General features: G+C 38.9%; 1 long non-coding RNA gene across 1 annotated transcript in view; it reads right to left on the bottom strand.

Moving 5' to 3' along the window:
- Positions 1-20,648, bottom strand: part of LOC148055692 (uncharacterized) — a 175,342-nt gene extending 154,694 nt beyond the window's left edge. The window contains exon 1 of the long non-coding RNA XR_015704633.1: positions 20,589-20,648. This is a non-coding gene — a long non-coding RNA (uncharacterized LOC148055692). The remainder of the gene's footprint in view (positions 1-20,588) is intronic.
- Between the last annotated feature and the right edge of the window lie 2,953 nt (positions 20,649-23,601).

Below are 23,601 nucleotides of genomic sequence, written 5' to 3'. Positions count from 1 at the left end.
TTTGTAAATATACACCTCTCATTTTTCTGTTCCTTAAAATGCTATTCTCAGGTTCCTAAGGGATACAAAGCCAAGATATTTAAAAACTGCAAAATATTATCAATGTCTCTCCCTGCACACTCAAAGAATTTGGTATGATCATTTGGACAGATGTAATTTAGACATTTTTATAAATGTTTTAAATGTTCATAATTACTTTTACAGTCTTAGTTCAACATATTAAAATCAAGATATAATATCAGATTTTAAAACTGTAAAACTCCAGACTGTACTTTTTTTATGGTATGTTTATACAGGTTTATTTTGCTGGTTCAGTTTCGTTCCCAACCTGTTTTCTCAACTTATTTTCTCCTGCATTTTTAGTATTTGTAGGGTTTTTTTAATATTATTTTTTCCTTCTGCCTACCTGAAACATAAGCCTGTCAAATGAATATTGCTGTAAACGAACAGAATAGACTGAAAAATGTTCTGTTCAGAGATTTCTGCAGAATAAAGCTGCTTGTGATTTTCAAATAAAAACCTTATCTTGAATATTCTTAGCATTTATTCCTTATTTCTTCTTTTATTGATCACTTTGTTCAACTACATATCTCCCTCCCCAATAACATATCAGAGAAAATGAAAAATGAATCTTGGAATAGTGCTCCAGAACGTGCAGACAGATGTCTGCTAACAGCGCTGAGGCTGTGTTTCAATGTCCCTGGTTTCCCCAGCTTTGATAATTTGAGATGACACTGATACGAAACCTCTGGGTGTTTCTTAGGGTGCCATCTCCTTTTTAATCCAGTGTGTGTTTTTAAGTCACTCTTAAATCGTTGTTTCTGCCAAGCGGTCAACCAATTAGCAGCATCCTCTCTTGGGTAACAAGACGGCATGAGCACATGCACATACATATGTGTATACGTACGTATGTGAATGTGCGTATCCTGGCTTGTTATTTCAGCTGAGTCTCAAACTGGGACTCTCATGCACCAGTTAAATTTACCTCTGCCAAACCTCACTGTATGCATTCCAGTCATAAACAAAATTGCATAACGCCAAATTTCTTACTCACATATAACAGCATGTAAATAGACAAAGGGTTCACATCACTGTGAGGAGAGAAACTGTCCTGACAGACTTGCATTTATCCCCACTGCAAACCTTAAATAAGCATACATAAACATCTTTTTCCTCTTGTTCAGCTGTGTTTACTTGCCACTGCTTCCCTCCCCTGGCTTCCCCCAGCTCATTTTCCCCACCTCCTGAACCTGTTTATTTTCTCTCTCCTGCCTGTCTGCTGGCAGCGGCGCTGAAGAATCCCCCAAAAGCTGCAGCCCCATCCCAGGGGCACCCTGAGCGTGTGAACGGGGCGCAGGAATTAACAGGTTAATTCCATACGGGCAGGAGCAGGCATGACTCAGGCCTTGAGAAGATGAAGCTGGACTATCTGGAAGGATTGCATTAAATGTAAGACCTAATATCTGCAAGTGAGATAGCGGGGATACTGTTGAGAGAAAAATTCACTTTCCCAGAATACTTTCCATCTATTCAGACGTTAAACAGCTGAAACGTGGGTGCCGCAGAGGTTAAGCTTGCCAGCTGAGAGCAGGACACTGAGCTACTCAGCAGCCCTCGCCTTTCCCTCCAACTACCACACCAGCCTGGGGAGTTGCAATACCAATTTTACCAGCAATCTGCCCCCAGGGGCTATTTTAAAACTGTACCAGACCCATCTGCAAAGTTGGCCCCAGAGAGCCAGCTCAGATCTGTTTCAAATGCAACAGACTGGCTATGTAATCCAGTTCAGAGCCTGTAAATAAGCGATGTAAGGGATCCACGCTGGCTCCTCACCCCTGCATGAATTTTGGTGGCAGCAAGGAAGCCAAACATGTGGGATGCCAGTACAGTCAAATGATTTATTGGGAAAGAGTAAAGTCCACTTTTTAGAGGAGAGTTACCCTTCCTTGCAGCAGGAAAACATAATACCTTTATTTATTATTACCAGAAAACAATTCCAAATTTTCCTGACTCAACTGTGTAAATTAACAAACCAGGTTTTCCCCTGTTTCTTCCCAGGTTTTTCTCTGGACCAGAGCAGTAATCACCTCCAAAATTAGCTCGTCCCTCACTTACACCAAAGGACATCTCTTCCGGCAGCCCCTCCTGCCATCTCCCAAAGCCTGCTGGATCTGCATGAGCCTTGCAGGCCCGCCAAGGTGACAAAAAGGAAACGGACAACAGGCAGAGTAACACATAGAGATAACACAGGCCAACAGACCATCTCCAGTATGGAAACGCAGCATCAAACAGCTACTTTAGAGCAGTTGCCCATGGTCGAAGCTCTGTCAGTGTGATACAAACAAACATCAGGGCCCCTGATGCCCCTAGGACCTTGGGTGTTACTTCCTTACCCTTTGCCTGTCCCCTGAAGAAGATGCCTGGAAAAATCAGTTGAGAAAAATACTGGGACAGGAAAACATCACCACCCTCTTTTCTGCTAGAGTCCTTGCTGAACCTTTACTACCACTTGGGGTAGTAAAGGCAATTCAGTTTTCCCTATGTGCAAGTGCTGGAGGTCATCACTGGTACAAGGGCCAAAATTATTCTGATTTCTTGCCACAAAATGTTAAGTTCATGCTTCTCAACAGTTCAACAGGAACAGTATTGGTGTAAGTACACACTCCACCCTTTAACCATCCTGCGATGCTCAGGAATGAGAGACCAAGTGTAACATGAGAGTATTCTCTGCTTGGAGAGAACTTTTCACTGCCTTCCTTAATTTGTAAATCTCCTTCTGTGGGTTTATTTTAGTACCTTGATTCTATTTGAACATAGCTTATTATGATTTAATTTCCTCCTTTCTGTTTTTTTAAACAGAGGATGGAAAAGAAAAATAAATCTCTCATGCACTCAGCATATAACAGTTGATATAATAGACTGAAATGGCTCCTTCTAATCACTTGGGGATTTTTAAGTGCATTTTATTGACATGATAAGCCATTATGAGTCCTTCAGACTAGTTATGGTTTATCATATCAAGGCTTATGGTTTTAAGTAATATTCCTAATATGCATTCACAGCATCCACTCCAACAGCTTCTTTAATCTCAATTAAATACCATTAAAGATATGTATGGTACCTATGTATAAGTGGCACTAGAACAGTATTTATATGCACTAGTAACCAAATAATGTCAGACTGGCTCAATTGCCTTCCATCTCATCCCATACCCAGGAGCCTTATTATGCAGTACAAGTTCATATGCAAAGGTAACATTATTTGGTGGAATTATGGGGGACAAAAGTTTCTGGTGGTGGGGGTTTTTTTCTAGGGTTTCCTTTCTTTCTTTTCTTCAAGTCAGTCATTAAAATGAGATCCCTTCTGCCAATCCCCAGCAGCTGTCTGAGCAGAACTTAAAACCTCTTGATACATCCCAGCAAAATGGAGGTTAAACCTAGCATCTAGGACAACATTTGTTCTCAAAAAGAAATAAAACTGAATGTCAAATGTCACCAGGGAGAGCAAAACTCTGACTTCACACACAGCACAACCATGCAGCTGTCCTGAATGGCCACGTAATACACCTATGTCTTCCCCAACCTGTGCCGCAGATTTATAGTCTGACCCTTTATGCTTTTTGTACTTCATACTACTTTGTTTCCCCATCTCATCTTCCTTTTATCTTTACATTCTGGCTTCTCCACAGACATGGGTCCCCTGCCCTTAGAAGACTAAAGTGGAAAGCAGCAAAAAGAGATCGTGTCCAAGGCAGAAGAGAGGCAGTCAAAATGAGTATGGCTGCCAAACTGCCTAGACCTTCTCTTAACAAAAGGCAGGGAGTCCTGCACTAAGAGCAGCAACAGAGAAAGCTGTTAGAAGGTTATAATCCACTTAGAACCTAAGCGTTTTGAATTTACAGCAGTCACTCTAACTCCAAAATGAAAACGGTGCAGCTAGTTTAGGAGGTGAACTGGAGCAGAGAACAAAGCGAGACCCACCAAAACACAGTACAAAAAAGGAGTGGGTAGCCTGGCGAGGCAGGCACCAAATTTGGCCTAAGTACAGATTTTAAAACATCCAAAGGTACAGTAGGTTGCCAGTGGCCCATCTTGCCGTCTGGTGATCTCTCACAGACACCAAGGGCAAAAACCTTGGGAGGGGTATAATATCAGACCAAAACTACAGTGTTCTCCAAATTCAAAAGAAACTGGGAGCTGTCACCTTGCAGAGAGGCTGGACAGTATTAATCAGCTAACACTGTAGCATCTTGTCTCTTCAAGTAGAAGCACTTGGCACACTTGCCTCTAATTTAAGGAAGGAAAGTATATATACACAAAAAGATTAAGAGCACATTTATCATTTAACTAGTTATACCAACAGCAGAAACAAAGATATTCGTGTTGCAAAACTAGAGGATGTAGATCTAAATTGTACTTGTAGTTATGGTCAGAAAGATACACAATCCTCTAACTACTTTATGCAAAATAGCTGCAAAAACTGAACTAAGTTTTTCACTGTTGTCAGAGGTTGGCCCGCTACTGAGGTTACCCTCAGTACAGAACACCGTGCTTCTCCTATAATGGATTTTAAGTTTATGATGCACTCTCAGAATCATTTCAATAAAACCAAAGGCTATCAAATGATTTCATAATCAATTAACACTACAGCTTAATTCCCAGTCTGCTACATCCTTCAGTGCTGCTTTGCCACATAATTGATGTCTAATTTGCTGTACCGTACAAACGGGCCTTGTTTATTCTCATTCCATTATCAGTAACTAGCTCATTATTCTAATGCACTCTGAAGTATTTTAAAAATAAATGTGAAGGCAAGTTCCATTCTATTCTACATCCATTAGTTATCCTTCCAGGTTAGAAACCATGTTCAAATCATTATAGCCCTTTCTCTTTATACATACCAAGTAACTCCTTTGTAGCAGAATACGGTCCATATTTTAGGAAAGCTTGTTGAGGTAAGACAACAAAGCGCATATCAACAGGCAGCAAGACTGATACGTATTAATCCTTGAACAAAGTAAATAATTATCATTTCATAACTTTCTACTTTATTTTGATGCTCAACATTATAGAAACAATCCAAAAGTCCCTTCTAAGAAATCACCTTTTTTGCCGTTATACCCTTAATGTCAATAAGTTTTTTCGAATACTCCAGAACAAAACCAGTAGTATAAGCATGCATGTGCAACTGGACCCTCGCAAAAAAGAGCTTGTAGCAGCCATAAAACTACCACAGTAGAAGAAAACCCCTCCTCTGACCTCTACCACATCCAAGAAATAAAAAATTTGTCTCCTTGGTAAAGAGGCATTTCTGTTTAGCTGCAAATTCACGGATGTCTAAACACCACTACCACAAGATGTTAAAGTTCCTTTTACTTTTGTACTTGACGAAAAGTCATGCAATACAGGTCAGTGATCAATGGCTTACATAGGAGGGGAAAACTGATCAAACAACTACAAATTTCTATGGAAACCACTGGAGCCGGAATTATTGAAAATAATTTACTGCCCACTTAAAGTCAGAAAAGATATGCTCTTGAGTCCCCTAAACAGAGCAGCTGTAGAGCAGTATCTGATTGCATATTTCTACATTCATTGAGCCAACTCTGAACTCAGACAGAAATCCACAAAGATGAAGTCACTTGCTAGAACCCTGGGCCTTTAAACTACTGTCCCAATCTCACCTATTCATATGCTATTTTATTAGACTGCTAAAGACAGTATTATACAGTATTCATGTAATACTCTGTCATTTAGTATTTACTTTCCAGGATTATTTGGTTTCCTAAAGATACATTAATGCTCTTTGATTGCATACAGACATTTCAAAATTCCATGGAAGGGGGAAAATTTTTTTGAGAAAAGGAATTACTAACATTCATGTGATTAAACTCAGTTATAAGGTATTACGTTCCTGGACCACAAATATTAAATGATATCAGATCATGATAATCTAGAAAACTCCTACCCACACCTTTTTTCATTTGTATTTTTTGGACTTATACTGGGAGTCAAGATCTGTTTCATACACAAAATTAATCAAGAAAAGAGAAAGAATCAACAAAAGAAACAACATGGATCAACACTTAAGGATCTCAGATTTAAATTTGCCTTCACTGGACCAGGGAACCAGAGCTTTGATATCCATGTCGTTTGGAGCACCTGGTGATATCAGCATCCACATTCTTATTCCACTATCAACCTTCTGGGAACAGCCAGGAATTTTATTTCATCGTTACATAGAACTCTGAACTCCCCTTTTCCCAAGGACTAGAATAAACAGGTTTTGAGTCTGATTGCTATAGATAAACCATTCTGTAAGAGATTTTCCATCCCATCATTTTAGATCTAAATATAACTAGTTCAGAATTTTCCAGTTTGACAATAAAGAAGGTCAACCATCAATTAGGTATGACCATCTAAAGAAAATAAAGCAAAGAAGAGGAAAGGCCTGAGGAGACTGAATCTTGGTACCTGTAATGATGGAAATGAATTCACCCAAGCTCTCCTTTATCTGGAGATGCTCCACAGAACCTTTGTCATTCCTGTAGCTTTACCAATGTGAATTTTACTGTCAGACAGACTTCAAGTATTTCATTAAACTGAGGGAAATAATATATTCTCATATACATAAAGAGGCAAACTTATGACTGTTTTTCTAATATTGAGTTTTGCATATTATTTTTTTGCCTCTGCGTAAAATAGAAACAGATATAGGTAACATACAAATGTGAAATAGTATTATGATCATGACCACAAATATTGAGTATGATCCTATAAACACATTTTTATATCCACAGGTACATCCATCTATCCATCCATCCGTCCACTAATCCAAGATATTTGAAAGAAACCTAATGTACACAGTCCGAGCAACATGTAAGTTAAGGGAGCACAAAGAACTACTATATTAATCTCATGCTTTCCTGTCTTTGAAAAGGCACAGTCCTTAGTACTTTGATACACTGTCCAGGCTTCCTTAGAAGTATTTAGAATACATACTCAGAAATAGAAAAAATTCATCCCGTCCAGGACCAAAATGGGAGGTTTTCAGCAATATATTTGGCTACCTAGCTTAGCAGTTTGACAGAATCTTATTTTTAAAAGCAACTTAAATCTCTACTCTCAGCAATTTCAAGGAATGTGTTCCAAATATGAGATTAATATTAAAAACACCATGTTTTTTTCTTTTTAATTCTCAGAAGATGATTTTGGATTCCTTGGATGTTGCTTGTAGCATAGCCAAACAGGAAAGCAGGAAAAGTAAAAGGCCATTAATTTTTTTTTCCCCTACCACTACGAAACTAGCAAGAATAACTTATTTCACCGTGGGAAGATGACACTATTCATGGAGACAAAAATCTTCAAAACATAGCCTGAATTTTAGGAAAGCAAACCAATTAAGAGTAGGCCAAAACACATTAACAAATGACAGAAGCATCATGCCAGTTTACAGACAGGCCACCTAGCAGACAGTGACAGAACCCAGGCCAGAGTAGCAGAAAATTAAATTAAACAGAAAAAAAATCCCTTTCTCATCTCGTCCTCAGAGAAGCCTCTGACTAAACATCTCACTCTTGACAACATCTAGGAAACAGCTGTAGTTTCCTTCCAGCACTTATCCCCAACTCCTGCCCACAGACAATGCTCTTTCATTTCAGCAGGAATTGGTGAGGTTCCAGTTGCCCTTCTGTTGGCTGTTCTCTATACTCTGAAATGGTAAATAGACAGGAGAATACAGCCTGGATGCACCATTGCAGCTCTTGTGTGTCTTCATGTGGGGAAGTCTTGAAGTTATTTAGGAGACAGCAGTGCTGTTCGGTAAATGAAACGCAATCCTCTTGAGCACCAGCCATTAAGGTTGCTCACACTTTTATTCTAAAGCATCTTCATTTCTGTGAATCAGGCAATCATGAGGCATGGACGAAACTTCCTGGTAATTTTGGACACCTCTCCAGAACTACGTAATAGTACTCTTCTACTCACAAAGTTACTCTGTGCTCCTAAGGCACTGACGTTACACAATATAAGAGAACGCAGCATCGCAAGGAAGGTTAAGTACATCAAGCAGGGTTCATGCAAGAACATCATGTAATGTTCTGTAAAGACTGCTATGAATTCAGAAAAAGTAAATTAAAAATTCTCTTCTCTGGAAGAAATTTAAAATAATATTTGGTCTTTCTCCAACAGGATAAATAAGCTTTCGTCTCTTTGTCTCCTCCAAGAACAAACAAGATGTTTGCTGGTCAGAAAAAGGTTTTAATTTTTACTGTAGTTTTTTTTAATTTTTTATTTGTGGTCCCTCTACAAATGATTTCAATATATACAAACACTAGTCAGCTGCTCACTAACCCCACTTAAAAATAATGCTTAAAGGACTGCCTTACAAAACTGAAATTCAGAAGTTCTTTCTTTCTGGGAAGCATATGGGAAAGTGATCATTAGAAGCCATCCTAAGCTGCACAAACTGTAAAGAGCTTCAAGAGCTTCGATGTTACATATGAAGAAATATATGTAGTGATGCATATTCTGGGCAAGTAGCCTTGAAAGTTTTTCCTTTCAATCAAGAAAATGGATGTTGACAGGAAAATTCTTATGCATTTTAGTAGAAACTAGTTTTTATTTATCTATAAAGATAAAAAGCTTTATTTATCTTATTTTCAAATTCACTCTCTGCATCTGACATTTCCTGGGAAGATGTGATTCAGTTTCTTGGAATCCCTAGTGCTAGAAGAGAGCTGCCAACAAAAGGGAGAATCTAAAAAAGTCTATCCTGCCTTTTTAAAAGAGAGAGATCTTTACTGTAGTTTTCAAAGTAGATACCACCTTTAGTTAAAATAACACCATACTGCCATGTTTGTGGACAAACGTTACATTCTGCACAACACAAGTAAGGAAGAGCCTTGCAGAGAGACGAATGCTGCTGTTCTCCTGCTTAGGTGCACCAGCAGCATGCTCCTTGTTTAGGAGGCTCCAGCAAGTGAGGTAGGGCAAGCAGCAACAGAAGGTGCTGTCCTCCAAAACTGGGAGTTACCTGCCTTCGTGCAAGCCGGTTTGCTTATCACGGCAGCACCTGCAGGAGCTCAGCAGGATCGGGGAACTATCATTTTGCAGGACAAAGGCACCACCACATAGACTCCCACCTCCCTTTATTTACCAACACTTGGAGTACAGTGTAGAAACACACATTGATCACCGAGAATTAGAGAAACTATATTAAAATACAAATAAAAAGGCAATTTTCTTTTTAAAATATAAAGATACAGAACTGGTAAATTGATCACTGTGATATTTCCCAAAATCACTATCAATGTCCACATTGCTAATATGACTTGCCCCACTAATCCTCTCTATTTCCAATTACCTAGCATTATGAGAACCTATTTCTAAAACTGCACATACAAAATCAGGCGTGAAGAGTTTTGTTCAACTGGTCCAACCCAGAAAGAGATGATGCAATGAAGAGGAGGTCTTTGTTTGTCTTGCTGTGAGTTAACATGACTGTATTCCTGACTTTACTTCAAAAATCTTGGTAATCACCATTACCACATCTAATCATTATTATGACTAAATACATAATGCATTCCACTTTTATTTATTGATGCTTTCCTAGATGAAACCCAGTTTACTCTTCTTTAGCATATGCTGCTTTTTATATCTACCATCTGACGTTTGCTGACAACCAGAATTAGTACATGAGTTAAATACTGAACTTCAGGTGGACTGAAAGTATAAACACCAGTGACTCCTCTTCAGGTGGAACATTGTCTATGAAAGACTGTCCAGTTTCTGATGAATGGGGAAGAATACTTAATACTGAAAAATCAAAAGACAAAACCAGGGCTAGCTACACTACTAGCTTTATTTTATTGGATAAAGTGCAATAAAGAAAAATAGTATTTATTCTTTCACCTTCACACAGAGATTGAATGAATTTTCACCATACTCTGGAACCAAATGTCTCTAAAATTCAAGCAGACTGACCACTTCTCTTTTTTTCTCACTAAAAGAGCTCTAATTACCAAATAATGTGAAAATGCTTTAGATGTTCTTTGTACACTGAAGTAACAAAGGTGAATTCCACATGGGAAAGATGTGATTGTCTATGAATCCACCTACAGTTAAATACCAAGAAGTAAAACCCAGGAATCTGAGAAGCCCAAAAATAGTACCAAAAGAAGAAGTAATTATTTTATTTTATTTTATTTTTTATTTATTTATTTTGTTTTTTCTGTTATTTTCTACCCTAGTTTTGCTATACAGTTCCCTGGTAATTGGTAAATTCTTGCTACAGCTGCTAATAGTCTAAAACATAACAACTCAGATACTGAGAGACTTATTTTCTTTCTGGTTTAAGGCAAGCTGTTTAAAGGTCTGCCTTGTTGTTTGTCTTACATATTTAATCCTAATTCTCCATAAGCACTTGAAAGAGGAAAAAATTGTTGCTCATAAATTAAACACTGAATCCTAAGTCTTCAGAGCAGAACAGAATATGACAAGATTTTATATACTTTAGGGTTCTTTTCTCCTAGATTTGTATACATAAAGTCGGCTATAATTTTTCAGGTCCCTTTTAACTCTGTTGCACTGCTAACAGAATTGCAGCTGCTCTTTATTTATTTTTATCTCTTTTTTTTTCCCCCCTGTTCATAATACACAGGCTGTCTGGCTCATTTTCAAGCTATTGAAATATTTCAATTCTAAAAAAAGTACAATAGGCCATAACCATTTATGTGCTTATGCTTAGGAAACCCTTCCTCCTTCCCTCCCTCCCCTCCCCAACCTTCTGTGAATTTCTAAAATCTAGAAACAGAACTGGAAATTCAAGTGGACATCTTAAGATAGCAAGTTCATATTGTGCTGTTATAGCTGTTCCCTTCTGAGATTAAAATACTGTATAAAACAACTTGTTATTGTGGTACTACTTCTGGCACTATGAAAAGCACACACCTACAAAAAGTGTGAAGATTAGCACAAAACCATCTAACTAAACTTTTACAAAGTTAGTGTCTGTTCAGTTTCAGCTCAAGGGTTAGCTGTATGTGAGCTGGATTTATCCAAAAGTACACCTCAATGAACCTTCATCAGGTCAGGGAAAAAAGAAGTTTGTGGTGGAGAAATGATATTAAAAGCTGCATTGTACAGCTTATTAAATAGGGCTGAATTTAGAGACTGGTTGGCTTTCTTTTTCCTAACATTAGTTTATGTATGACTATTGGAACCTGCTATACTTATATGTACCACTGAAAAAAAATTCAGAACAAATCATGGTCAACTTTTACATTGGTTATAAATTTTTCACATGGCCACACCAAGGCCCCTTAATCTCCTCCATCAAAGTCACATTATTTTAAAAAATATTTTCTTCTTTTTTATACTACAAATGTTGTCCTTCCTGCAGTGAAAAGAACACTATTTAAAAATGCAAAATGATTCTATATGTTACATTACATGAGCCTGCAAAGTCAGGAAGAAGCAATGCAAGCCTTCTGTTTGGAGTGCAGGAAAAACCAGAAACCTATGCCTATTCAGGATGTTAAACAAGGAAATCACGTTAACCACTTTACATTAAGAAGCTATACCAACAGCACTGGCACCCAAACCACTTGCTGTGTGACTGCCCATAAAATCTGTGGAACACTGTTTGCATGCATGTATGCATGTTTTATATGCATGCTAATGTTTTTAATTTCATACCTGAGTGGCAAATGCAGAAGGGACGATTTATCAAATGGTCCAGCACTGAAAGTGTCCTCAACAAAGAGGGAATGTTGCACAAACAATGTTGTCTTTTCCACAACATGTTATGCCATGGCATAACTTTAACAATAAAAAAAATGTCACTTTTAGGAGATGGGAACATAAGAAGAGTCTGCCCTACTGTCTTTTAATAAAAGTTATTTCCAAAGATACTGGCAATGGAGCAAGTATTTGAGCTGTATATACTCAGTACCTCTGAGACTCCAAGAACTGCATATAAGGGAGTGGGAATTAAATAGCTATGATTCACCTAAGCAGCCTCCCCATTCTAATGCAGTCCACAAAAAGCAGCTCCAGCAATAATTCAGAGAGTCCTGAATGTACCTAGCTTTGCTACTAGGTAAAAAACCAGAAATGACTGGAACTGCCCAAGGCCCTTCTTGCATCCTCATACCTGGGAGACCATACCTTGCTCATATGTTTTCTTTCCTAGAGTCCTCAGAAGACAAGTAACAGATCCCTTCTAGAACTCCTGCACAAAGGGAAGACACTTTATACTTTGGCAGTATAAACGTTGCTGATCGATTTAGCAGAAGCATCTAATTAATAGCACAATTAAGATCAAACTATGCTGAGAAACCTCAGTTCACCTCAGTCCCAACCTCTCACCTGAAATTCTGTAATTCTGAAAACTCAAATCCCAGCTGACATTTGATCTTCAGCCCCATAACTCTGTTGTATACTCTACAGAGCACAAAGTAACTACTGCTAACCCGAGACAGGCAGCAATCACAAAGGAGCACTGAGAATACTTATCTGAATGAGTAACAGGGCTAGAAATGTGCTCTTTAGTTTCTAAAATCTTAGCCTCATCATATTTAAAATGTGACTTAAAACTTAATTACCTTAAAACTTAAAAATCTTAAAACTTAATTAGCTCTCAGAGTAATTAATGCTTCCCAAAGCTGTAACTGTGGATTCAATAATGGCAGTTGCAAGGAAAATATAGTCCTAAACATCAAAGCCCAAGGCTCTTAGTTAATATGTGGCTCCTAGGGCTCCTGTGTTCCCCAGTGCAGGAAAAGGGTCTTTGGGAGCCACAGCCAAGCCACAAAGAGTGGAACGTTGTCACCAGTCACAAAGTCAGGAGCCTGGAAAGCCGGGAGTACCAGCTCTACATACTGCATGTGGCACAGCTGCAGACCTTGGAAATTCAGGTTTCCCAGAAGCTCATCAAGCCAGCTGTGGAAATCTATTTGTTTTGGGTTTTTTGTTTGGTTGGTTAGTTTTTTTGTTTATGATAGTTGTAACAGCCAATATACATCTGTGAAGTATTTTGATTCTGGCGAATTGGCTTTTTCCCAGGCAACATCATTTCAGCAGAGAATCCCAAGCCTGCCCTGGACATTGCCCTTTGAGTTGCAAACCCTTCCCTTGTAAGGTCCCTGTGAATAGAGGAGATCTGGACATACAGCTCTGCTGCCTCTAAGTCCAGAAAATGGGAAGGAAAACTAGGAGGTGAGAGTTACCAAGACTTTTCTCCCCGGGGACTTCTGTCTGACTAAGGAGCCTGCCCCAGGTCTGATGACAAAAAACGCTTCTGGAAATCACCAATGCATTCTAGGACTGTCTTGTTCACATTTTAGGCAGAAAACTGTGAGTTACATTGAAAGTAATTTATTAGTTCTGAAATTACCACAGTCTGGGCGAGAGGCTTAGTTGTTGTGAACTGATGTACATCTACTTAAGCCTATGGAACTCATCTCTGCATTTTTGTATTACATTGACAGAACTGCTCAATGATTTTTTTTTGCCATATTTAAAGAAAACAACGGACTGAAATGAAGAACTCTTATCTTTAGATGTTTATCTGGAATTACTGCCCTACAGCATGCAGGCAAGTCTCTTGGGCAAGTAAGTCCTTTCATTTCTTGGGCTCTTTCTATCTGTGTACTAAATTCAGAAGAATCAAGTGTTTATTCATAAATCACAGGCAAGATCTGGACCAAAAAAACATTACTACAATGAACAATGGGCTGGACATTTACAGATACTTATTAGCAAGACAACACAGAATGCTAGCTCTGCTAATATTGCTTTTCAACGTAGGTTTAGAATAATGATTTTTTTAAAAGATAAGTTTAATCTGTAATTCAAATCACACTGTATCTTTGATTTGCTACCCCCTCCTCCTCTCACCCTCCCTTCCCCCCTCCCACCCCCAAAAAGCTTTATATAGAGTGGCTGGAAAGCAAAGTAGGAATCTATGCAGACACTATCCATCACATTTCTGTCTTAATTGAATGACACCAGAATGAGATCGATAAAATGTAACAAGAGACAGCTTTGCATTTCCACACTCACTTATTCGCCCTCTCTATTACTGCCAGCCATCACCGTGACCAGAAAGCCTAAGTATTGAGTTTGAACATTGCTGCCAAGCAAGCTGTTAGTATATGAATAAACTTGTCAGGAAAACAATAAAACTTATAATACTGGGAAAGGCCAAAATGTCAAAAGGCCGCTGCAAGCAGCATTAAATATACTGATTTTAAAGCTGTACTATAGAAACATATGAAGAGTTTCTAAATAACATGGGCAGTGGCAATTCTTCAGATGTTATTCCCCTCATTCCCCCAAGACATGTCTGTGTGTGTGTGTGTGTGACCATCTGACATGCAGTTGTCGTGACCTCTTGGCACAAATCTGCAATTTTGACAATAAACCCAGACCAGCTGTGATTTCCCTATGTTCAAGGATTCTGAGATCTCCAATGCATTATTGATAACCTCATTGCTGTGCTAAAAGCAGAGGCTGATGCACTCATAATCCCAGACTTTTCCTGAAAAGCTCCAGCTTCACATACCAATCGATCACGAGAAATAAAATTAAAAAAAAGCCCATTTCAAAACAAGGATACATTTTGTGTATTGCATCCATTTCAGTATGCATGCTAAGTAAAAATTTAAGCTTTTTTCCAGCTCTTCTTTTTTTCTAATCTTCAGTTATGATGATCTTGTACTCCTGACCAGGTAAGGGTAATGCTAGATTATCAGGAGCATAATTAGTATGTCAGCTTGGGAGTCACATTTATGTTTAAAGTCTACATTGCTGTTGCAGCTAGACTCCCCAAGCAGAACTAGGGCGCATTCTACTAGGTATTCTGCTAACTGCAAAGCAAATGAAAGTGCCCAAGGCAAACAGCTAACAGGATTAAAAAAAAAAAAAAAAACAACAAAAAAACAAGAACACACTGCATCAAGTGAATATGGTAAACACAATGAATTATAAAGATAGGAAGAGGAAAGAGTTAACAATAGTAAAACTGCACAGGATACAGCTTTAGTTATGCAGAATTAGAAGGCTCCTGGAATCTGAAAACACAAGTATTACCAATTTTCTAGTCTCAGTTTAGTACGTAAAGAGATGCTTAGACATTCCATCATAGGAAATGTTCTCTTCATGTTTCAAGACAGACTGTCATATTATTAAAACAATTGCTGTACAAGTACAAGCACTTCTGCCAGGCATTATTAAAATCCAACTGATGAGACACTTGGCCTCTTAGCTTCAATAAATAATTCTTCATGCCTGGTTGACTACATTGTATTGTTTCTTCATTATTATGTTCATGCTTAGTCTTAGAGCAGGTTTGTTTTGGTTTTTTTTTTTATCTTTTTTTTACTGTACCAACAATCAAATACAACTTGGCTGGAGGTATGAAGCTGAGATACTCATGACTTCTCAAATTAGAAAGATTCCTCAATTCATCACTATTTAGTAAATTTAAGCATGTAACAACTTTAGTTTCTGTTGATATTGCTTTTTTAGAAGGTACATTTACACAGCAGACCCAAAAGTAACTAGTTTTCAATATTATACTAAAGTTACTGCAAGTAGGCAAAATTACTCTAATGATCACCAAATAGGCAGTATTACTGAAAGTATAAAATGGTATCTAATCCTGAGTTATCAATAGAAAATTTAAAATAAAAGGGTTTTTCTGGTTTGATGACTGTCTCCTCATGTAAGGCTCACCCAGACCAATCAGAACTTGTTAAGATAAATACATTTTCCTTATAGAATTACTGCTGAAAAGGAGAAAATAACTAGGGTATCATTAAAACCTTCCAGTCACAGAAATCAGAGATAAAATATCTTACACCTACTGCAGATAATGCCTTATTAGAATATGGCTAATATTAAATACTAGATATCACCATCATATAATTTGGCAGAAAACCTGGCAACATTCATTGAACGGAGGTAAGCTGGCAAAGTCGTAATGCCACAGTTTCAGGGAAGTTATAATGCCATGACTTCAGGGTGCCTACACAGCCAATGAGGAAAAGAGACTATTCTAAAAGTGAGAGTCGAAAGAAGGATGCTCAGACTGTCTTTGGGAAAAGCTTCTCTGTCAAGAACAGAGGAAGCATACAGAGACTAACCGCCCAGTCTGCGTGCCCAGTTTGGGTAACCGAAGTGGAATGGTGTGAATGCCCCTCTGGAAGTGCTTGCATTGCTACAAAGGGCAAACAGAGCTGACAGCACAGATTTTATTCCGGTGCCCACTCTATGAAGCTATGGAAAATATAACATTTCCATGTACGAAAGGGACAGGGCAAGCTGGGGGCTAAGTGCAGTAGGCTTCTTCCCCTCCTCTTCCCTTGCTTGCACCAGTGGATGAGAACCAAAGCTGAAGAAACACACTATATGCCATTTATGACAAGTGCAATGTGTATCACTTGAAGATAGCTCCCCAGGATGCTAAAAGAAATAAAAGGCAATTCTAAGTGCAAGTATTTACTTCACTTTTACTTTAAATTACATTTAGAAGATTTGGGATTTCCAAGAACATTTGCAAATTCCATGAGGTTTCCATATGAAGACAGAGCCTTCTCCTCAACCAACTCCATCCACATGGTAAATTTCTCAGTCGTTTACAAAAAATTTCTTATCAACTGAGTCTGTATTTCACCACAACACATAAACAAACATAGGTCTTTTAATTTAATCCCTCATTAACATCAATTTATAGAGGTCTAGTTTTTGCTTCCTAATAACCGACACAACTGAGTTCCCAACTCTGTCATTCCAAGGTCTCCTTTGTCAGGGAAAGCTGATCTTACAGACCAGCCCCATCTTTAAACAACTATCCCTTCCTCTTGGTTCACTTTCATTGTGTTTAATTCTGCAAAGCATCATAAATGGCTGCTTGAACAGCAGCCTGAGAAAGGCTACATTACTTCAGGCGCTAAGAAGTGAATGCTGTGGACTCGGATTCTCTGGCAAGATTGAAATCACATTTTTACAACACAGACTGCCACTTATTTGCCTCATTCTAGTGATTCTAATTATTCTCCTCTCCTTTCAATTACTTGTGACAGGAGTTCACACTGTTTACCTGAGGTTAACTTACGTATCAATAATGAAATTCAAAATACCTAAGTTTAGGAACTAAATTCTCTGTGCAGGCGCTGCAAGGAAGTACGTACCTCCCTCCAGAGGTCAAATTCAGAGCACATAAAATAGACAGATGTTTGAATACCAGCAATACCATCATCCTCACATTCAAGCAGAACTAAAGCACAGAGACACACATGCAGATGAGAAAACAACCAGAAATAGGCACCAAGTTCTTCCTCAGATGTGTTTAAACACCAAGGGACATTACGAGTAGTGAAAGCAGGGCTGCCTGGACAGTGGGTGTCCCCTGATGTCCAGGCAAGAGGAATCTCCCCAGGTCCACAAACTCCCTCGCGGTGGAAACCACCCACATTTAAAGTGGCAACAAACTCTCAGCCCTACTGGGAAATTATTCATCTCTAGTCTCTTTGCAAATGCAGAAATCAAGGTAAGTAACTGATCTGTGCTACTGTGTGAAAAAGACTTCAGACTTTTCACACATACACTCACTGGTGAAGTGAATTTTGAGTGTATACGGCATGAAGCTATGGGCTGTCATCTTTCAGTTACGTTACTGTAGGTGAAAGACATGAAGTTCACTTCAACAGGCATCCAGGAGACAACAATTTGGCAGAAGGCCACTGCTCCGACCCCTTCCCCTGCCAGGCCACCATAGGATTGGGGCATGGAGACTGCGTTGCAGCGAGCAGCCAGCACAGCTGAGGAGGCGCAGGACCAGCTCCCACCTATCCCCCATTGAACCATGTGAATCTGAGCTGCAGTAGTGGTTTAATGCTCCTCTACCACAGCCGTGCCCCCATGCCTGTGACGGTCCGGAGCTTTGCCGTGCCTGAAACCAGGCCAGGCTCACTGGCGATAAGCTAAGAGCCTTCGCACTGTGCGATCTGAGATGTACCTCTACAGATTCAGAGGAGCATGTGGCACAGCCTGCAGTGATATGTGCGCCAGTATATATGTCTTACTGAAGTCTGAACACCTCTCCTCATATACACTCACCGTTATAGCTACAGTCAGAATAAAGATCTTAAAAGCACACGAAGGTGCAAGAAGGACAAAGAAATGGGATACGCACAACTATGCGAGCTACGGGTTGCAGGTGGGAGCACAGGCAAGGACTAACCTTCTGCCTTTTGCTGGGGCAGTTTTCACCTACAAGTACTTCACTAAAACCAGCTCAAGCTCTTTTGCAAAATATCATCCTTTGCTGTACACTAAAGAGCTACAGCTTCTCTCAGCTGCCTTTGAAATACAGACATTTACACATGTTTCATTCCAAACACATGGAGGTACGGGGCCCTCAGTGGAAATCGGGGGTGGGACAGAGTTCAGAATTACTGGTGCGTTTTGACTCTGCTACAAAGTCAAAGTTTTCATAACTGAAGGATTTTTTTTTTTCCAACAAATTTAAAATAATTCAACTTGCCAAGAACCTTACATCACTATTTTTATTTAATCCATGAAACAGCACTTACATAACAACAAAAATTTCTGACTCCAAATGTTAATTTTCTCTCTCCCTTTTCTCAAAAACTGCTTTTAGGGGGGAACAAATTTAAAAAATAATCATGTCAAAAAGAGGTATGAATTTGCTTATAAAATTTAGTAATTCTAAAGATTTATTTAAATAACACACCACCTTACAATGATTTAAATGTTTATAAATTTGTACATCTTATTTTAAAATTAATTTTTAAACCTGACTCATGATAAAAGATGAAAACAGCACTTCAAGGAATAAGAAATCATCATTTTGTAAACTTTCTGAGTGTAACTAAAGATAAACAGGACTTGGGCAACAATCACAGAGACAATATTTCACCATTGGTGCAATCTTCTACCAGTGAAACGAAAGATACAGTTCTCTGAGTTTTGTATTACAGGATTAGACAACAGAGAAAATAAGTATAATTTGTGAAACTTTTAAAGCTTATAAAATATTTCCTTCTATATTTTGAAGGCTTTTTGGCTTTCAATAATTTTTTTTTTTACTAATTTATTCTTACAAGGCCATTAAAACTCCCTTTTAATAGTCATTTAATATTTAGCTCCTTCCTTCTCTATTCTACTTTGGTATATGGTGTTCAATACATCAAGTTTTGTGACATATATTCATTACCCTTTTTTTAAAAAAATCTTAGGAAACAAACAAATAACACACACACACAAGCTGTTTTTTCCATAGTGCTTGTATGAAAAACTAGAAGTGGCTTTTACTGACTGCATTTATTCTAGACTTTAAAATATTTACGTAGCATTAAAGTAACATAATTTGGAAAACACGGATAAACACTGTTCTATACCAAGTAGGTAGAAAATATGTTGACAAATTCTGTGGTGTTATTCTAGTCCACTAGAACTGTTTTGTCAAACACACTAAATAATAAGTAAAATAGTAGGAGAGAAGGTAAGGGGTTTTTAACTAGTAAAACAAAACAGAGGCTAGATTTTGTAAAGTGACTCCTGGGTAAGTTGCTAAGGCATTCTTTGATATGAAAAACTAATGTTTTACCACATGAATCAATTAACACATTATGTTACTAACGTATTCCTTCATATCAAAATGACTTCAAGCTCTTGAACAAACAACATTTACATTATTTCAGGAAAAATTATGCCAGAAATCTGTTTGTTATCACATTTCTATAAATTATGCCAGAAATCTGTTTGTTATCACGTTTCTATAATGCAATTATTGCATACACTGAAGAAAAAAGTTTACTCTGACACATTACCACTAAGAATATTTATGGAGAAGGAGAAATGCAGAAGAGGCTTGAACTTAATAATGTAGGGCCATTAATTAGCATCAAATGAAAGAAAAGCAATAAAGCAATTTTGTCACCAATTACTGACAATTTGCCTAAGTACAACCATTAATTTTGGATAATATAACCCCTATAAAATTAAGGGAAAAAACCTATTTGAATCAATATCCCTTGCTAGTCTCTTTCCACTAATTTAACTGCTTTAAGGAGTACCAAAAGTTTTGAAACCTTTAAACGCCTTAAGAAAAATGGAAAAACATATGGTTATCATTTCCTACCTAAAAGTTGCTGCCTTTTGGTTTGGGGCTTTTTTTCCTCCTTTTTTTTTTTTTTTGGATGAAAACAAGGAAAACTAGGGCGATTAAAATTGTGACTCTCTGGAATTACCACGGTCAAAACATTTGTTTACTTACATTTTTCCTACCGTTTTAGAGAGCTTTCATAAAAGGAAGCTTGATTAGCCAGGAATATCAATGTTTAATAGTTTGATTAAGGAATCTCCAGCATTTACCAACACTGCCAATATTAACATCAGGCAGTGACAGGGAATATGAATTATGTTTTTGCACTAGGATACGTTCCTAGCCTTTCCCACCTCCAGTCTCAAGAAAACGACAAAAACCACCAGCAAACCCCTGTCATTCACCCCTCCGCTCTCATCCCCGGCAGAATTTCCCTGACAGACAGCATCACCCACCGACTGCCATTGGTGGAAAGCAATGGCCGTGCAGATGTGGCCACAGCAGCCTTGCCTCATGCGTCCTCCCTCTGCCCCAGTGCTGCGCGCCGCTGGCTTCGTAGCACAAGGTCAACCAAGTATACACAATATTTAATCGGCACAGCTACTCAGGAGCAGCCTTCCTGAGTGCTGGCAAGCACAAGCGTCCAGCATTGGTGACAGTCTGCGCTAATGTTTTAAACATTAAAAACAGGCGACGTGTCATAAAGCCAAAGTTTTGCAAAACTCTCCTAAGGCTGGTGATGAGTTTTATTAACGAATGTACTTTCTGGAGCGCCTTCTCCTTCAGCACTCGTCTGCGTTCTCTCATCAGGAAACTGGAGCAACCTTTTGATAAATATCGATATGTATTTGGGAAAGCAAATACATGCAGAACACCTCTGTGTCCCCCAAAAAGACTCGTTGAGGAAACTTATAGGTTTAATCGGCATCCATATCAATTCATAAACCTCGGGTGCTAGAGTACAAATAAACACTCTAAAGGGTTTTAGCCGCAAGGAGATAAGATCTCTCCCTGGGGAGATGGCTAGAAACTGCTCCATTGCCTTTGTGCAGACTACTGGAATGTGCTTGCTTTTCATTTCGGTCTTTGTGTCTGGCACTCAGGCCTCACAGGCAGTGTCTTAAGCCATGCAGGGTCAGGGCAAACAGAGAACTGCATTCATGGACAGATCAAGTTTATGTGAGAATCTGCTCCTCCTGTGCCCTCAATTTCCATTTGAATTGTTAATAAAATCTCAGCCTGAAAGCACATGATCCCATCAGTGGGGAAGTCATGCAGAGAATCCTCTAGCTCAGAAAAACAAAATTTCTTTATCTTTTTCATCCTCCTCCTACATTCGTGGGAATTATGCTATGTAACCCCTCTCCTAAAGTAACCACCTCCCCCAGCACAACACCTGATTGCCAGCCCACAGCTTGCACTAAAAAGCAGGGGGGGGAAAGAAGGGGAGAGAAAGAAGGGAAAAAGATGCACAAGCAATGCTCAGCTACAGCAAAATCACAAACACAATAATTGCACCTTCGTAGCAGTTTACCGACTCCCAGACACCTTCAGGCAAAAAGAAACACAGATATTTCATTTTTTAAGTTAATTTCCAACAGCTGATAACACTAGCTGCAAGACTTTCCCACAGCTTTATGACACTGCATGAACTACAGGGCCACAGAGATAATAAAAGGTCACACATAAAGGAAAGAACAGAGCCATACCCCAATTAACTTGGTCTCCCCATGCAAAAACTGTACAGGAACAAGAGCCGGTATTTGCTGCAGGCATCAGACATGCATCTCCTAACCTTGCCACGGTCTAACTGGGCCACTTGTTTCTTCTGCCTTTGCTCCTCGCAAACTGTTTTAATATTGAACGCTTTTCAGAGGGATGGGCTGATGAACGAAAACATGAATTTCCTGCTTGCCCTTTAAGGTGGGTTAAAGGGGGTGCTAGTAATCAATTACAGAACAAAAAGCAAAAGAGAGACTAAGGATTTTACAAACTAGATGTCTTATGGTTTACACCCTGCTTTCTAACCAAAGTACCCCCCTTTACTCCTTCCTCAAAAACATTTTTTTTTGTTTTTGTAAGGACAAAGTATAATACAGTATTCAAGTAAAACCTGCGTGAAATGCAACAACTCCGAGAGAGTGCTGCAGTTTTCACTTGTTCTTTAGAGTAGCACATCAGCCCCAGATGAACAATAACTGCTCTAAATATACAATGGAATGCAAAATCTTGTGGTTCTGAGTTTTGCGTGCTCCCAGCCCTGCCCTCCACTCCCTCCTCCTCCTCCTCGATTAGGAAGATGCTTCTGTTCGCAGTAGTCACTGGAATGAGAAAAGCTTTATGGAAGCTGTGTCTCTGGGACCAATCCTGCCCAGCACTTCACTCTGCCCAGCACTTCACTCACCAAGGCGTCCTCTTCTGCCCCATGACCTCAAAGGACTTGCTCCTTGCAGTAAGTACAAACTCCTGGAAAAGCAGATTAGACCTTTGCCTGCCTCTGAACAGGGCTTGGCTGAATCATTACTGAATATCATTAGTAGAAGAACATCATTATTGTGACAGTATCTCATACTGGAAAGCTAGTTAAAAAAATAATACATGTATTTGAAAGTTCTGGAGGCCTGGGGGTCTGCTGGTTTGGACTGAGGGGATCACACAATCGGGTACAGAATCCATGATATGTTATATTCATATCAATAAAGGATATACTGTAGCAGGTGTTGAGGATGGACATTTCTAGTACATGATGAAACTGTTTCTGCTCTAGTCTTGATTTTACACATTTCTAGCCAGAGCTGGTGGAATTGCTCCTTGGGAAACATAACCAATGGATTGAGCCCTTAAATCTGTTCACGAGGTGTCTGCAAACAGGTCATAGGTGTTATTAATTGCTTCGTTAGTCACAAGTCCTTGAGCAGTGTACGCAAACATATTTGACCCTATGACACAATTTTTAACTCACTGATACGAACAATCACTATTCGTTATTCGTGATGCGTGACTGGTCACTTAATTCACAAAATTGTGCTCTTTTCCTGATTGGGTAGCCCAAGCCATGTAGACAAGAAGGCCTTTTCTGTTTGCTAATTCTCCACAAATGCTTGCAACTGCCTAAGGAATCTACTTTCAAATCAGTTAAAACACTTTGTTCAAATGGGAATTTCAGGGCAACTGGTCTTGCAAATACTTGTAGGTTGGTTTTTTTTCCCCACAGAATCTGTGACTGGTGAACGTGGCTTTGACTTCACGCTATGAATACCTGAAGAGCTGCAGAGGGAGCAGAGGATGAGTGGACAGCTTCATTACACCAATATGTGCACACTCACAGAACACACCGATTGCTGCATGGAATTTATGATTTCAATATATCATCTAACTTGTGACAGGATGCTTACAGGCTTTCTTGCCCAAATGACCTTCTGCTTTTCTCCCCAGTGCCTGAGTATAAATTCAGAGAACTCCACTTCC

The sequence above is a fragment of the Nipponia nippon genome, unplaced genomic scaffold, assembly GCF_047370975.1.
Source record: "Nipponia nippon isolate SJK-2023a ecotype South Korea unplaced genomic scaffold, ASM4737097v1 scaffold_2, whole genome shotgun sequence".
Taxonomy (NCBI): domain Eukaryota; kingdom Metazoa; phylum Chordata; class Aves; order Pelecaniformes; family Threskiornithidae; genus Nipponia; species Nipponia nippon.
This window is presented reverse-complemented; position numbering and strand designations above follow the sequence as displayed.